The sequence below is a fragment of the Chrysoperla carnea genome, chromosome 2 (genome assembly GCF_905475395.1).
Source record: "Chrysoperla carnea chromosome 2, inChrCarn1.1, whole genome shotgun sequence".
In the NCBI taxonomy this organism is placed as follows: Eukaryota; Metazoa; Arthropoda; class Insecta; order Neuroptera; family Chrysopidae; genus Chrysoperla; species Chrysoperla carnea.
The window spans coordinates 68,423,726-68,438,682 of NC_058338.1; the positions used below are offsets into that span (position 1 = coordinate 68,423,726).

General features: G+C 27.0%; 1 protein-coding gene across 1 annotated transcript in view; it reads right to left on the minus strand.

Annotated features, from left to right (window-relative positions):
• The window catches only part of LOC123292876 (putative uncharacterized protein DDB_G0282133), a 36,849-nt gene extending 22,267 nt beyond the window's left edge, over nucleotides 1-14,582 (minus strand). Inside the window, exon 1 of the mRNA XM_044873589.1 lies at nucleotides 14,494-14,582. The gene's annotated coding sequence lies outside the window, so the exon portion shown is untranslated. The remainder of the gene's footprint in view (nucleotides 1-14,493) is intronic.
• Nucleotides 14,583-14,957: the final 375 nt, after the last annotated feature.

A 14,957-nucleotide genomic window follows, 5' to 3' on the forward strand; every position in this document is an offset into this window, starting at 1 on the left:
TCGAATGGCATTGGTGTACAATACATGCCGTTCTTTGAACGAATTCCGATTACAAATCTAGTAATCGGAACATTCCTGGTTTTTATTGAGTTCCGATTATCGAGACTCTACTGTATTTATTTTCTAACGACCAGAAACTGACCTTGCTAATAACTCAAGATATACTTTGATAAAGTATCCATCCAATTACTTGATGAATTATTATGGAAAATCAGAGCTTGTGACTGAATTGAATACACTGAATTTTAAAATTTGTTTTGGACCAACTAAATACTTAATTCGGCCCTGATAAGCAATAAGCAAGCAAATAAAAATATGATTATAATTAGGTCGTGGTTGTATAATGGAATTAGAAAATAATATCGACATAACGTACATAAGTCAAATAAATATGATAAATGTTATCAATTATTTTAAATTGCGGCTTTACTTTTACCTACCAGGGTAATATTTATTAGGGTTATTAAATACTAAAAATAATGTGTCTAATAAAAACTGTATTCAAAATCAAATATTCTGTTACATCTGAAAATAAATTTAATTGACTTATGAAAGAAATTATTTTTCAAAATTTTCTGAAATTAAAAAAAAATTACTTAATTAGTAATTGAGCAACAAACATACGTATCGGAACTCCGTCTAGTCACGCATAATAATCATATGCAGAAAAAGCAAAAAAAATTCTGTTTTAGAAATTTTGATTTTGTGATTCGGTAAGCTAAAAAAATTGTAAAAATCCAAAAAAATTTCATTTTTTCTTCGTAATTTCTTGACTACAAAGAGTTCCAAAGCCATGTAAATTCCCAATATTCTACTACGAGGACAATATTTTTGAAATTCTCTGAAATCAAAACGAAATGAGATGCAAAAAGATAACCTTTATCTTTACCCTCTGAAAAATAGTTTTTTTTTTCGGAATATAATAAAACTCTTTCATATGGTAATTTTTATCCTAATAATACAAAAATTTAAGGTGAGTCGAATGATTTCTAGAATATCATCTGGAATACTATATATGAAGCCCTTATATATTGTGAGAGATTTTCGGCGGGATCTCAAAAAGTTTGTGGTTGAGGATCCTTCAGCATACCCTATGCAATTTTCAAATAAAGACAACAAAAATCTTGTATCAACAATTTTCTCCGTATTTCTTAAGCGCGTCGATAAAATCACTAAAATTACTGTGCTCGCTTAAATCGTAAAAATCTACGTAAGAATTTTCTAGGTATTTAAAATCTAAAAATACAAAAATAGCTTTTTTTGTTAGATATTTTTTTATATTTGTTCGATTTTTCTGATTCTCTGTCTATAGTATTCTTTCATTATTCTTAATTTTCCCGGTTTGTCATCACTGTGAGTTTTCTGTGAAAATTCTTTAAAACTATGAACAATTAAGTTTTGCATATTTTTAATATGAAATAGCTAACTTTTAGCAAATGACATTGAAGACTGACGAAGTCAAGATAAGATAAGGTGTATTCTGATCAGGTAAGTACTTCAACAATGAAATATACTTATATAATTAAACAAAAACATATTACTACGTCACAATAATTGTAATTGAATCTACTAGCTGGTGGATGATTATAAAAATTAATATAAAACAGATAAAATTATTATAAATTTTTATTATAGGTTTTATTATATTTATTTCAAATACTACGAATATTTTGCGAAATTTCTCACAGAAGTGAATTTTTATAGAAAAAGAAGAAAATTGAAGGATATAAATTAGATAAAAATTTAAAGAAACCATTTTTGTTAAAATTTTAATTTATAAGAAGATTGTTTTAGTACCGATCGTGAAAATACTTGTAACAACATCTTTATTGTTTTATTATTTAATATGAGGTTTCACACAATGATTGTATTACTTATGTAATAATATTGCCTAAAAATAAACTACATCATTTTTACAATACAAGCAATAATATTACATAATACCGAAATACTAGTTGACCCGGCAAACTTCGTCTCGCCTAACAGTCGATTTTTTTTTTTAATACTTATTCTTTCCCTCTGCTAACACTTAAACTTTATGGTATGGTATTAAAGTTCAAATTGACTTTTAATTATTATTACGAATCTTCTGTATGGGAATATAGAAAAGTGTTGTTTTTAGACTTTTTCAGACAATTTTCTAAATTTTTCTCTGGGTATGATCCATCCTCGTACTTCAAGGAATATTATTTAAAAATAACGAAATCGGATCAGCTGCTCTCGAGATTTGCGCTTAGCAACACATTCAGCGATTCATTTTTATATTTTACATATAGTTTTGCATTTATTTTTTCATTCACTTTTAACGTCTCAACAGCGTTTAATGTCTCGATTAAAAAAGTTTCCATTTTTGTGTCTACTAAACAGCTTTGAGCGTTAAAACCGAAACATTAAATCACATTTGAATAACCGCTGAAGATTAATTCAACAAAAAGTTTCAGAAAAAAATTATATTTCAACAATGACTGGAATTTATAGATATAACGAGCATATAGCACGTAATTTTGATTTTAAATCAAAATATTTTTCTAATTATACTTAAAAAAAAAACTAATGAAATAAATACACACAAAATAAAAAATTATACATTTTTTATGTAAAAAAAATACAAAGAAAATTTAATTTTAATTTGTTTATTTATGAAAAAATATGAAATGACCTTCAATTCAGTATAAATATATTAATATGCTTTTTATATTTGCTCGCTAACCTGTACAAATAATTAAATGGGCAAATAAACTTGGTTTAGGATAATAATTGATTCGTAATTTAGGATAAAATAGCCAGAAAAGATAAATATCAATTTATGCATTATCTTCAAATTTTTAACACATCTAAAGAATAATCGGTGAAAACAACATTAAGGAGACTAACAATTATGGTTATTATAATCGATATTTGTATATTCAAGTGAAAGTATTATTCTAGCCGTTGAATCCGCTGAATCGTGGCCGATTGACTTCCTCGAAAACGACCTATGATTTTCATCGTATTTTTTCGATTTTTTTTTTCGAGATATGGTGCAGTAACTATTAATAAGCAATTTAAATGTTTCAATTTAAACACTAACAATCACGCTAGGTAATACTTTTTTTTAACTGTGAAAACGGATAATATCATCCTTTCAAATTAATCCCTCGAAAAAATTTTTCAAAAATATTTATTTATTTATTTTTTTTTAAACTGTGTTTCTAACAACTATGGTCATTTACACAGTGTAAGATGAGGCCATGACATCACGTGATGTGAAGTCTTAACCCCATGAACTAGTATTAATTGTAGTATGATAATATAATAATATGGAGCTTATATAATACATAAGTAATAATGACATTAAAATTGATGGAATAATATTTAAGTTTAAATAATCATGGTAGTAATTTGTTGATATTTTGTGAGGTTGCTACACCATTTTACATGAGTTTTAGTAATTTTGTAGCATTTAAGAAGATGAATAGTTTTTTGAGAGTTTGTTCGTTGTTTCCAAGTATATCTTTGATGTTTGGCGGAAGATTTGCAATTATTCTATGGTTGTCGTATTTTATACATGTTGTGAGTATATGTTCTATTGTGATTGGGGTATTGCAAAAATATTTATTCGAATAAAAATTATTCGAAAATTTTGGGATAAAACCGGAAAAATATAGCACTTTTTTTTTAGACATTTTCACTTATATCTCGGGTTCTAATGACAACACTAAACTTTACAGTGTTTCCTTTTTAATGTAGTAGACTAAAAAGTCAGTTTCGACTTAAATTCGACGAGCGCTGCACAAAAATACTGATAAAAGCATTGTCTAAAGTGTTTAAGAGAAAAAACGAATTTGTAAAAAAGCTATATTTTCCCGCTAGCCAAAATCCAGATCTTTGTCTGTTGAAACCAAGAAAGTTTTCCATAATAGCGTATATTATCTCAGAAAATTTTTTATATGGCAAGTAGATTGTTAATCCAAGCAAGTCGAGGCTTTGAAGTACGCGCATACTGATCACAGTGAATCGAATACTAGAAGTAAGAGCATTCTTGCAAAATATAAGCTCTATTTTTCATCTATTGCGAGTGATGACCTATTTGTCAAATGCATTTACATGTGCGAATTTCAAATTTAATATGTAAATAAGTTTCTTTGTACGTTAGCTTGTAAATAGATCTTCATTAATGTACAGATAGTACGATAATATGTATGTACTTATGAATTTGAAAAATCTAGTTATTGTACTTATGAATTTATGAAACATAAGGTGAATATTCTTCCCCTTTTACAAAAAAGATTCTATTCGATTTCTATTTCTATAAAAGAGAATACAGAACGCTGAGTAGATTAATTATACAGTGTATCGCATTTAAGATGAAGACACCCTCTTATTTTCGTTACTTATAGGAGTATCGATTTGAAAGTTTGCAAATTCATACAGGGTGATTGGTCACATGTTTAAGATAATTAACCGAAATCAGAACTTTAAAAAGGCTGACAAAAAATGCTGATTCTTAATATTTTGTCTAGGGTCAAAGATGGCTAAAGATATTTAAAAAAAATTAATTGAAAAAGTTGCTTAGTATATTTTTTTATACCCGTATACCGAATTTCAGGACAAAATTCGCATTTTTTCTTTTTCATTATTTTCTCATTTTCATTTATTTTCTGTCTCTTTTCAACATTATTACAAGTTTATTGAAATATATGAATACATAACACTATTAAATTATCAATTTGTCCGGTTTTTACATTCCATATCACACTTATCATAAAGGCTTATGTTTTAATTTTATAATTAGTGTGCTATGGAATGTAAAATTCGCCATTAAATCGTATAAAAAAAACTCTAAGCAATTTCCTCTAATAATTTTTGTCGATAGCTCTAACCATTTGTGATGCTAGACAAAATATTAGGAATCGGGCCTATTTGTTAATTTGTACTAGGTTGAGTTTAAAGTTCAGATTTTGGTGAAATATCTTCTTTAGGAAAAAATGAACTTATTAAATTAAAAACTAAAATTTGTATGAACATACATTTTTTACAATCAAAAATAATAAAAATTTTCATTTACTAATAATCGTAAATAATTAATTATTACTCAATTGAACTTCAACGGAACTAGACTCAAAAAGTAATTATCATTCATATATTTTCTGGAAATTCCGTTATCCATTTACAAATGATGGAAAATCACAACACGTTTGATCTTTACAAAAAAATTGTAAAAAGAGGGAAAGGTTAATAGTATTTGTAATTCAAATTACAGACAGTTTCATTGTAAGTAAATAAAATTTCAATCAATTCAATGATTAATAATGAAGCGTGGGAATTTTGAATATATTAAAAATAATATTCACGACCAAGTAACCAGCTAAAAATAAATAAACTTACACATAATAGCACCATAGAAAAGAAAGGTCAGTGTTTTTATTAATAATTTTGGAATAATTATTTGAATTATTTCAAAATTGGAATAGTATAGTATAATAGTCTGGAATAGACTTAATATTCGTCAAAAAATAATCTTTGTTTTTATACCATGTATATGAAATATACAAAGGTATACTAAGTTTAGTCCCAAGTTTGTAACGCTTAAAAATATTGATACTATGAACAAAATTTTGGTATAGGTATTCATAAAATCACCTTATTAGCCCGTTTCCGGTTGTCTGTCTGTCTGTCGTCTGTCCATCTGTCATCACGATTACTCAAAAACGAAAAAATATATCAAGTTGAAATTTGTAAAGTATGCTCAAGACGCAAAAAGTGAAGTCGTGTTCGTAAATGAGCAGCATAGGTCAATTGGGTCTTGGGTTCGTAAGACCCATCTTGTAAACCGTCACAGATAGAGCAAAAGTTTAAATGTAAAAAATTAATATTCGTCAAAAAATATATTTTTTTTTTTTTTTTTTTTTGTAAATTAAACGGTCAATTACATAATAATTAGGCTAAAAAATCCCTAATTTTTCCCCTAAAAATCCATAAAATGTCTTCTAAATTGTATGAATTTCTATCCTTTACAAGTTCAATATCGGCAACTTTGAAAATTTATAGAAGCTAACAGAGACGGTCAATGGCAAAAAAATTTTGTTTACATCTTTATTCCGTCAAAAACTACATCTTTGAAATTTTCCGCCCGAAATATTTTTAGACGCATGGCATTAGAAATACCTTAAATTATTAATAAAAAATAATTTTATTTTTGAATAAAAAAACGATTTGATTCTAACGTCTTGATATTCGTTGAGCTAGGAGCCAAACGGAATCACGTTCAATTCACATTTTTTGGCTTGTTTCCATCTAAAACTTATCCGTGCGTTGGTATTACTAAAGCGATATGTTGACGTCACTGGCGTTTGAATAGCAGTTTAGAAAAATCGTTTTCAATTGTAAAATTATATGAAAAATAAATTTAAAAAAAAATTTTTAATTTTTCTTAGTAATTTTTAGTTAAATATATAATTAAAAAGCATAAAATTTCTCTATTTGAAATAGAATAAAAATACCTACAGTTATGGTATGAATAATAGAGCCTGGATGACCAAGCTTTGCTCGATAAATTTAGTAAAAAAGACACAAATTTTATCACTAATATAAGAACCGTTTAAAATGTCTCCACACAAATACCAATTTGAATGTACTAATGTGAATGTGAATTCCACCACCAGCTCTCTATTAACCAAAACTGGCAAAGTCACACGGACTTCACACTTTACAATACATACGAAGCGAACTACGTACCATGTCCATACTTCGCCAATACATGTCAGGAAAAGTCATATTTTGCACTCCGAAACCTTTTGCTTATTAAATTTCATGAAAACCGTTGGAACCATTTCCGAGATTGTTGATTTATATATATAAAAGATTTTTTTTTATTAATGTAGTTTAACGGCTGTACGTTAAACAGCTTAGGTCATATGTACAGCCAATAATATACAGTGTATTAATGTTATATTTTATTAATTAATTTTGTGGCTTTGAGGTAATAATTGAGTTTGGAGAGTACTGTGTTATTGTCGGAGAGAAGTTGATTTAGATTACAAGAATTGCTGTTTAAATATGTAAGATATAGATAGAAATGATAGCACTATAATTATTTTTTAACAATTTCCCGAAAATTATGGTTTCAATTCTAATTGTCGAAATTCAAAATCATCTGAGCGATGAATTTTTGTAATTTAACACCTCAAGACACCTTTTAGACCATAAATTAATCCTTACAGCATGAAAAATGTTTCGCTTGGAATTCGTTAGCAAAATTTAATAAGTAACGATAATATATATATTGTATAGATGTAAGTGTGTTTGTGGTTTATGTTACACATGTTTTTATAACAAACCGAGGTTAAATGCTTCATAAACTAATTAATTACTTAAAAAAAATACTCAAGATAACAATGTTAGTACCTATTCTATATACATATTGTAAGTACAGGCAGATTAGAAAATCGTGAAGGGGTAATGACTTCCTAGCACTTTTTATCAACAACAGTCCAAACAAAGAGGCAATTATTTATTTACATGAAATTTATTTTTCGAATTACTTAACAAAATATATAAAAAAACCGTAAGCGAGATGACAGGTATTAAACAAAGAGATCCGATAAAAACAAAGACGTCAGTGCGTCTATCAGCCATATGCTATAGCATAGCTATATATGGTATACAATAGCTACTCCATTATTTTGGTAATTTTCTTAGTTATTCGAAAAAAATCGGCTTTTTGTTACATGAATAATTTTCAATGAGTTTTTAATAAAGCAAAAAATCATGCAAATACCCAATTATTAGTAATTAGTCTATTTTCTTTTAACTCTGAAACGAGCAATTTCTCAAAGTAAAGTATAAAAATTTCAGAACCCATATTCTATCAGAACTTGGCAAATTATAATAAACAGAATTATTCTCATTATTTGACACGAAATATTCTAAAAATGTGCGCTTCCCATGAAATCATAATCGGTTAGCTATAGGAGAGTTGATGTTATTTTATAAAGAATTTCAATTTTTGTCTACTGTTGACATAAAATACAGGGTGTTATGTATTTTAGTTGAACAAGTTATTACCGTTAAAAACATATAATTCTTTAGTCATAATTTGGGACAACCTGTTTGCGTGATTCAATTAATCACAATAGTGACACAAAACTCTATCAATTATCAGGAAATACGTATTACCTACTTCGAAAATCGTTTAAAAAGTTTAAGCGAGGTAAACTTTGAAACTCATTTTCACTTTGACCATAGAATCTCAAAATAAAATAATATACAGGATATTCTATTTAAAAAAATACAACTTTGATAGGTTTCGTGTTTTCCGGATATCATGTATATTACAAAAATAATTTTAAAATATATAACCAATAAGAAGCATCTATCCCAGAAACAAAATTTTCATGTCTATATTAAAAAACTTTTTGAATGAAAATACTTCTATTTATATACAAAATTTTAATGCTTTCTGGGGGTTTTCGTTTCATTTTGTGGTTAAAATAATACTTGAGCCACATATTTATATATTCTTTTTCATAATTTCATTTTTGAATTCGATATTCAAGATATAAACATCAAATTCTAATAAATCAGCGAAAATCGACGTGTTGGACGGTTTTCGTGTTGGAATATGTATAGGGGTATCCTCCGAGTGTAAATCCAAATTTTCGAGACGGAGGGGCGTGAGCTTCAGGCGCCATCTTGGAAAACACGTTTTAACAAATATCATGTGAACCGGGCGTCGTACAACAAAAATAGTAGGGATCATTTAAATAGAGAATAACATTTTCTATAACTTTTGATTTGAAAAAGTTTCACAGGAAACTATTTTCCTATCTAATATTACGGGGTTTTTTAACGGTAATGGTCATACAATCTTAAAATTAGTTTTAATTCCACCCTCAATAAATTTGCAACTCTATATACATATTATTTTGATAATAATTATTAGAAACGTGTGTATAAAGTACACATGGTATTATATTTTATATAAATATATTTTTTTTAGAAGTTTTTTCTACATTACCTTCAAAACACATAATCTTAGTTAATTTACTTCAATATTCTCTATAATTGTGTAAAAATTATATACATATTTAACATAAAGATATTATGTTTAAATTTTATGTATTTACATAGATTGAGAGTGCGTGCGTGTATTAAGCATCCTGCCATCATCAGTAACCATCCAGCGTGGCTGAGGCGCGGCGTGTGTCCTTTGTTTTACTTTTATTATGGAAATATACACAAGGTTTGCAAAAAAAAGTTTTTCATCTCATAAAACAATAAAAATTTGCCACTAATCTATCTACTAACCAACCGGTTGATAAGATAAGAAAAATAGAAGAACATTGAAGGGGAATGAGGAAACAACGGAGAGAATTGTACTCGGAGATTTTTATACAGTGTGTGAATACATAACACTATTAAATTATCAATTTGTCCAGTATTTACATTCCATAGAACACTGATCATAAAAGCTTATGCTTAATTTGATAACTAGTGAGCTATGGAATGAAAAACCCAATGATTTCGGTAAAATATCTTAAAAAATGAGGCTCCATCTTAAATCTGACACACAGTACGTTTGTAAAATAGGATACAATATTTTTGTGATTAACTTGAAAAAAAAAAAATCATTTATTTCACAAAAATGTCTCAAGAGAAGTAAAATTTCTTAGAAAAAGTTTCCGTAACTTTAGTCATTTATGGATACATTTTGATTGGAAAAGTATTCATTTCATTTTTCTTCACTAAACTACGCTTTTAAATAATATTGAGGTAGGTATAGGTGTATAGAAAATTGATTCTAAAGTATCCTTTCCTTGAATTTTTCTCTCTTGAGCCAGAGAAGACTTAAATATCTCGAAAATGTGTTTTAATTAGACATTTATTCAAAATGCGTTCTATCAATTACATTAAGTTACTGTTATTTATTGCATAAAATCATGACAATTAGAATAAAAAATCTATTTTATAATGATTACCGAACATATCACCTCATAGAGACTTAGTAGTTTTTCATTTTTAATCGTTATATGGCAAAGTCGACTTCAGGCAATTTATCCTCTAAAATTTTATATATTCCATCTAAATTTTAAGTAATTTTGATCTGTAAGTAGCTTAATTAGATAATTAAAGAGATACTTACTGTTATTGAATTTCAATTAACATCCAATTCAAACAGTTCATATTTATATTTATTTATTTTAATATAAAATTTTCATGTTACTACCCAATTTTAAGAAGATTTTTCAAGAGTATATATTGCATTTGTAACATTGTACACGAAATTTGCCGGTAAAATTCTTTATAAAATACTTTTGAAGGGTGTTGCAGTTCTAATACTGTTCATATATTGACTTGAAATAATTTTATTTTAAATAAAATATTCTAATCTCACACAAAATGGAATTCAAATACGTAAACACGTACATACATGTATAATATAAGAAAATAAATTGTAAAGCGATAAAAGTCGTAAAAATAATCGTAGGTGTTTTCAATTGTATATAATTCTAAAACTAGGTAGTACCATATATAATGAAAAAAAATTATTAAAACAAATGCGTGAAGTTCGATTGTTTCAGAAAAGTTTTTCATTTACATTTTTTGTTAAAAAAAAAAAATAAATTTTCAATTATTTTTGATTTTTCTGCTAATGTTTTTTTTTTTTTAATGTTTCTTTTTTATAATAAAAACTCGTTCTTACGTAACATGTTTCACATTAATCATGCATTATCAAATTGAGACACAATTGTATGCCGTATTTATACTAATTATTATTATACATAAATACGAGTATGTTCCTATCATTTTTATTTTGTTTTTAGGTTTTAATTTTTTTGAATTTCACATAATAACAAGTGAAAACAAACAATTGATTGAGTTAATTGATGAAATACCCTGTATAGAAAGTATTGAATAGCATTATTTTAATTAACCAACCCTTCGGCCGCCATTTATTTGGTTTTCGAAAATTATCGATATCAGTGCACTACTTTAAATTACCAATCCTACGGCCGCCATTTGGTTTTCGAAAATTTTTAAAATTTTCGAAAGTATTTTCTACATTTTTTTTTTCGTTTTTCGAGAATGTTTTACAAAAGCATTAGTTGAAGCTACGTGCAAAATTTTAAACTTCCTATCTTTTATAGTTTTAGAGAAAATGGAAAATTTTGTCCCAATTTGCGCCCTCACGGGTAAGCAGTGATGTTTATGAAAAAATGTTTCAATCAAACTTGTTTATTCTTTTATAAGGAATATTTTTTACATTTATCTCTTACGGTTTACAAGATGGGTTCCACGGACCCAAGACCCAATTGGTCTATGTTGTTCATTTATGAACTTAGCCTCACTTTATACGTCCCAAACATGCGTTAAACAGATAGGCAGACAGTCGGAAATGAACTCTTAAGGTGATTTTATGAACTCTTAAGGTGATTTTATGAACACCTATACTAAAATTTTTTCAAGCATCAATAGTTTTAATCGTTACCAACTTGAGACGAAACCTACTATACCTTGACATAATATATTACATGGAATAACTAAAATATTCAATATAAAATTTTGTGCTTGCAATTTATATTGATTCAGGTAGTACAATAGTTATAATCAATACAACTTGATGATTATTAGTGCACAATTTGTGACAACTGTGTACAATACTAAGACATTGTATGTATACATATAATCAATACAAACACAACTGCAAAATTAATTCGTTGTTTTTGAAAAAAAAAATTGTGAGAACCATTTTCGAGATATAGAGAAAAATATCTATTTATCGGTATACCCCCAGCATGTTAATTAATTAAGCACATTTTGATGGTTATTATCATTCCACAGATGGTAAAAAAAATTTCTTTTTTTTACTAGTTGAAACGCGGAATACTTTTACTAATTTTAAAATTTTAATTAATTCCTTCTTATTCTAAGAAAAGCCATTTCGCGATTAAATTGCATTAAAATATAAATTATGAGTTCAACTATTTTAAAAATTTTAAAATAAACAATTAACTGAGTTAATTGCTGTAATACTCTGTAGAGACAGTATTAAATATCAGTGTATGCATTATTTTTAATAAATTAGAAAAATGAAGCTACTTACAGATTTTCAACTCTCTATCTTTTATAATTTTGGAGAAAATGGACGCCATAATTTACCCTAATTTTACGTATTCATGAGAAAACAATGATATTTACGATTGAATGTAAAAAACAAAAGTTGTTTATTTGTTTTATATTACCCATGATACAAATGATCATTGATGCAATTGACCTATTTTGTTCATTTACGAACTCAGTCACTTTTAACGAACTGAGTACGTTATAAAATATTTCAATTCGATGCCTTTATCTTTTCGTTCTTGAAATATCGTGTAGAAGGACGGGCCGACAACCGAAAACGCACTAATAAGGTGATTTTAGGAACATCTGTATTAAAATTTTGTTCATGTCATCAATATTTCTAAACGTTACAAACTCGGGACTAAAGATATACTTTAATACATTTTTTACATATACAGGATATACAGAGTACAGGGTGATTGACGTTAGTGATTGACTATTTAACACAATTAATCAAATACCTACCTAACTCATGCATATATTACAGGACAGATAAAAATTAATTCATTTTCAATTATAAAATTTAAATACTTGGCTAATAAACTACTGCTGATCAAATACAAAATATAAAAGAAATAATTTAGCTGATGTTGCAAAATATAAAAAAGATACATATATTTTGTAATAAACAATTTCATTTACATATATTATTATTATTATATTAACAAATATTAATTCATTTATAATAATTATGTAGTGACAAAAATAATGACATCGCTTTAATTTGTAAACAAAATACCGATCCTAATACGACAAGAAATAGTTGATAAACATTAAAATAGACGAAGAAATAGTAAAAATATGTTTTTATATTCCTTAATTTTTATACATTTCTACAAAAAAAATTATACATTTAATATTTACATAGTCGGATAACACTTACAAATGGTGATATTGAGAAAGCCGCGGTTTCGATTAAGGGTTTTAGTTTTATTAGTTCTTCATAATAAACAATAACTTTTGTAAGTATTACTTTAGACTGCGAAATTTCCATGAATTTTTTCGTCTGGCTTTTTGAGTTGTGATAAAGGTAGGTTTGTCCAAATCGGGTTTTTAATTCACGTGTTTTTCTACAATTCATTTTCCTGTTGTGTGTGTTAGAAGAAACTAATTGACAACAAAATATGTGAGAAAAATGGCAGGAAATGTACAACCGTTGAAGGGGTTGTAAAATGGAATGAAATTGTAAAAACAAAACCATTTTGAATCCTGTGATTATGAGCTCAATTAAATTTATGAAAGGTATTATTTTCTATGCTTTTTGTTTTCTCGAAATTTCACATTTTCTGACCTGATTAAAACGAGAAAAATAGAAATTAAGAGCATAAAAAGATTATTTATAATTAACTATTTTGCAAATTCAAAGAAAAATTATCTTTTCCAATTTTACTCTGACTTGATGCCATTACAAAACTACGATGCGTAAAACAGAATAGTAAGTAATTCAATTAATATAATTCCCTGGTTGGAGCGTTGGTAGCGTTTAACCTATAGTCAAATATATATGTTTTACTTATACTTTGACCTGCGCTCCCACTGAAGATATATTATAGAAAAATAACAAGGTAGGAATTTTTCTTGTAACAAAACGGAACAATGTTTCCCCGTTGCCACTGACAATTTAAATAACGATAGTTACGATGAGAAAACTTAAAATGTTTTCTAAAAAACCCAATTACTTTTTGAAAAGATTAATAAAATAATTGGCGGGAAAATAATTCGCGGGATTTTGAACCAATTTCGATACTTTTATTCTTTTAATGCGTGTTTTATTTGAAATATTTAAATTATATGTTATAAACTGAAAAACTTTAAAAAAACGGAACGTCGCGAGCGTCGTTTGAATTAATTAATAATAAAATAACATTGATCTGTCACTTGTCAAACTTTCTAGCAAACTCAAGACAATTTAAAAATTATTAGGTTTGTTCTGGGTAACGTTACCACTTAGGTTTGTTTTGGATAACATAATACGATTAGGTTTGTTCTGTACAGCATAAAAAATAATTATGTTTGTTCTGGATAACATTAAATTATTATTCTTGTTCCAGATAACGTAAATAATAATTAGGTTTGCCTTGGATAACGTTACTAATTTAAAAAAAATTTAGATTGTTTGTTTGCCAACTCGATAAGTAAAGTACAGCAAAATAACTTCAAAAAAAAGTTTACCGGTAACATTTCAAGACGTTTTCTAATAACGTCAATGGGTACAAAAAAAAAAAATACATCAACCGCTATGAATTTATACAAAAATTAATAAAATACAATTTGTATAAGCTAAAAATATTCGTTTATCTATATTACAATGAAAGTCAATAATATAATATAAATGTGACATCACAATAAAATAATATTTAAAAAAAACAATTGTATTATTTATTTTACCTGGTATATGATCCAATTTCATTAAAATTTGGGTCCATTCGTTGTTTGCCCCATTCAGTAACAACAACAATGACGGGTCCAAATTCTCCTATTAAATGTAAATAACAAATTTTTAATAAATAACAACATTTATTTATTTTTTCACATAACAAACAAAATAAAATAAAAACTGAACGAAACAAAACTTTTTTTTTGTTAAATCATCACTTCAAAACAACACACACACACAATAATTTAAAATTTTTGTTGTTAAAAATAATAATTATGTTCACATAAAAATATTAAAATTTTATATAATCATCATGCGTTGAGTAATTTTTAAAACAAACTGAAAAAATTGTACAGTAACAATGTCAATTTTTGTAATTCTCACCTTGAATATTGCTTCGTGTCACTGAGTGGAGTAGCCATGTCTATTGACAAGCATATTTCATAATCGCACGGTAGCGGCACCACATATACAT